Source organism: Cucumis sativus, chromosome 1, assembly GCF_000004075.3.
Source record: "Cucumis sativus cultivar 9930 chromosome 1, Cucumber_9930_V3, whole genome shotgun sequence".
Lineage (NCBI taxonomy): Eukaryota > Viridiplantae > Streptophyta > Magnoliopsida > Cucurbitales > Cucurbitaceae > Cucumis > Cucumis sativus.
Window position 1 is genome coordinate 11811072 of NC_026655.2, and position 3504 is coordinate 11814575.

The 3504-nt window shown below is 34.4% G+C and overlaps 1 long non-coding RNA gene across 3 annotated transcripts; it reads left to right on the top strand.

Annotated features, from left to right (window-relative positions):
• The first annotated feature begins 579 nt into the window (after positions 1-579).
• On the top strand, positions 580-2650 carry LOC116402781. Of its 3 annotated transcripts, XR_004215417.1 has the most exons (6): positions 580-667; positions 990-1060; positions 1336-1511; positions 1757-1835; positions 1942-2066; positions 2557-2650. It is a non-coding gene; the product is annotated as an uncharacterized LOC116402781 (long non-coding RNA). The 3 variants fall into 3 exon arrangements; XR_004215416.1 differs by lacking the exons at positions 580-667; positions 990-1060 and having other exon boundaries at positions 1160-1511; XR_004215418.1 differs by lacking the exons at positions 580-667; positions 990-1060 and having other exon boundaries at positions 1160-1511; positions 2575-2639.
• Positions 2651-3504: the final 854 nt, after the last annotated feature.

Below are 3504 nucleotides of genomic sequence, written 5' to 3' on the forward strand. Positions count from 1 at the left end.
AGAGATAATTTTGGTCTATCTCTGTGTATATCCTATATAGATAGAAATAAACAACTATTACTATCTATCCCAATATGATTTGATGTTGAAGAAGAATATTCGCACGGGCAAGTGGGAATTTCACAAAAATGATGTGACGAGGTTATTTTGGGTACACTAGAAGAAAACACCCCTACAATGACAGTTATATATCTCAAAAAATGAATGGAAGAAAAAAAAACTGTCACGAAATATAAAATTTCGCGTTTTTGGCGGGAAAAGACGGAAATTTTCGGAAAACACTTTTCGTGACAGTTATTAACTGTCATAGAATATTAGGGTTAAAAATTTTATTATTTTATATTTAAAAAATTAAAATTACATATTTATATTTAAAAAAACCCAAATTCCCCAAATTCTTCCTCCCATCCGCGTGCCCTAACTTTCCCCCAAATTTCCCCAATTTCTTCCTCCCCTCCGCGTGAAGTCCCGTCGGCTTTCTCCCATTTCTGACCGTCTGAAGTCCCGTCGCCACCACCAATCCCCTCCTGCCCGTCCGTCGAAACCTTCTCCACCAACCCGTCGCCACCACCAACCCGTCGCCACCACCTCCGTCTTCTCCAAACCTCTTCAATCAACCCGAAGCAACAAAATCGTGGGCGTCGGTCGTCACCCCTCCCCTCCGCCGGTAAGCTTCTCTTCCTTATCTCTTTCTCTCTCTCTCTCTCTATGAAGTTCTTCGTTGTCTCCATTGGATTGTTTCTTGATTTCAGTTTATCCCAATTTCATTGGATTGTTTCGCCGGTAAGATCTTATCCCAATTTCTCATTTCCAAAAGAGATGTCATGGCTAGTGCCGATTTCTTTACAATCTTTCAAATTATTTTCTTTGTTTTCAAGAATTTGTGTAGGTTGGTGATGAAACATTTTGGTAGCTTACAATGTGTTTGATGAAATGCCTCAATGAAGCATTTGGTTGATTTTTGATTGATTTTTGTTTGTTCGAATTAGGAAATCAAGGCCAAAGGAGATGTCATGGCTATGGGCTGAAGCTTTGAGAAAAAAAGAATGAAAAATGAAATGTGAGATCTTAAACTTTGTACTTTGCCTTAAGTTGTGTCAAACTAGTCAATAAAGTAACTTAACTACCAATTTGCCTTAAGTGCCAGGTTGTTGGGATTTGTTTGCTGTAATTTGTCTAGGGTTATGTGTGTTTGTGATGTGTTGTTAGTGAGTATGTTGAATTTTGTGTTCGAGCTTCCAGATGTGAAGTATATAAAATGTTATTTGTAATTGTTTTAAACTTGAAACGCCTTTGATATTTGTTATTCTCTTGTGTCATACGATTATGTTTCAGGACATCTACTGATTAAAATCATGAGACCTCATGCATACGTGTATACGCATAGTTATTATATTTAAAAGTTATGATTTTGTAAGAAGGATAACAAGGTGGAGTCGAGGTCCAGCAAGGGTGCAACACTGAATGAGCTGGTTGAGCTCAAAGGTTGTTCTTCCAGCCTATTTTTCGAGGTTAGAACCTTTTCATTGCACTGTCGTAATCTGGAATTTTTAAGGTACAATGTTTTCTAATTTTTATTTTTAATTAGATATAGGATGATAACATTTTGGTTTTATTCTTGTGGTGTATAACTTATAAGGATGTTTTAACTATCCTTTTGCTTTTCATTATATTACTTTCCTATATGGCCTTCTCATCATGTTTGTACATTGCGATCATATTTTTCCACTCATTGATATTTTTTTCTTAATTCCAGTGCAGAAAACATAAAGATCTTTATCTATGTATGGCAAAGTGTCCTAGTGGGCCATCTGTGAAGTTTTTAGTTAATGCCAGTAATTTTAACTTGTATTCAAATTTTATTACTGGGTTACTAAAATTTTATTTGATTTCTTTATTAAATGAAGTTTTCTTACTTGTCCATTTTTTTTTTGCTTTCAGTGCATACAATGGAAGAATTGAAGCTTACAGGGAACCATCTGAAAGGTTCCCGTCCAATTTTGACATTTTCATCAAATTTTGATAAAGATGTCCACTAGAAACTTCTGAAGGAAATGATTATTCAGGTACCAATGGCAAAGTTTTGTCTTTAACAATTAATTTTTGAATGTTGAAATGATTTTTCATTCTTACTCGTGGATCAATGTATGAGGCAAATGTCAATTTCCTTGTCTTTCTTCATTAAACGCATTTTTTGCTCATTTCCTTGCTCCTTCAATCCAAAGCTAACATCGTATTGAATTGATAAAATAGTCTGCATGACTGTAGTCGAAGTAGCTTCTTTCAGTTTTTTCTTATGGAAAGAAAAATAAAAGATATTCGTAATGCACTTCTTTCATGTAATATCATGGCATTAGAATAAGGTTAATGAATACTTGTGCCCATTCTAAAATGCCAGTGCCTCACCACTATTATTCTCTTTTCATGCTGCCTTTATTAATTTCTGATTTCACATATGCATATTTACTATGTTGTGAAAAGTATGTAGATCCTTGCTGCTATTAACTCTTGTTTTACATGACATACTTTTATCTCACCAATGTGTTTTTCTCTCAGATTTTTGGAACTCCTAAGGAGCATCGACATTCTAAACCGTACCATGATCATGTATTTGTTTTCTCTATTGTTGATGACCATATATGGTTCCGGAATTACCAAGTATGCTTTATTTATTTCCTACTTGCTACAGAATTTAATACTAACCATGATCATGCTTTATTTATAACCATCACTCCGTTAGCAACACCACCTGAGGAACAATGCGTGTTTTTAGTGAAGTACGTTAAGGTATATATGGATAAATGTCAGAAGTGTCGTTCTTAAGATATGAGGCATACAATCGTCATTAGGAAAGGAATTTGGCATGGCAAAAAATTAATTGATTTGAAGAGTTTGAGATTAAGCAGATTTTGGGGAATAGTTTTTAGGAGTCCTAGTTGGGGATCTTGCTATTTTTCTTTCTTATGTCAATGATTTCATTGTTTTTCTAGTTCACTGTATACATTTCCATATAATTGATTGTTATCCTTTAAACTTACATGTTCAATTTTCCATCAACTGTTGGTATGAGAACCCACTTTATGTATCGCCAAACCAGGTTAGATTGATTGTCCAACTTTTTGATCATTTGGGATTACACTTCTTCACACTATTATTTAATGATCGTTTGCCTAATGTAGTCCTCACGTGCTTCTTTTCATTTCATGGAATCAAGTGTTGAAGTTCTTGTTTGTGTTCTGTATTTTGTTGAGACATTGATTTAGTTACTCATTGACTGTACGTATGTGTTATGGATACTTATATTCATGTTGTCTTTGTAGGTTCAACTGGAGTCGACAACTTCATGAATTTTCTTTCAAAGAACATTTCCAGAGACGAACATTCTCGGTTGGTCGTTTATGCTTCTGCAGAAAATCTTGTTACATGTATTCTAATGCTATTTAAAATATTTTTTGATTAAGGGCTAGTATTTCGTACATGTGGATTATTGAAACTTGTATTAAG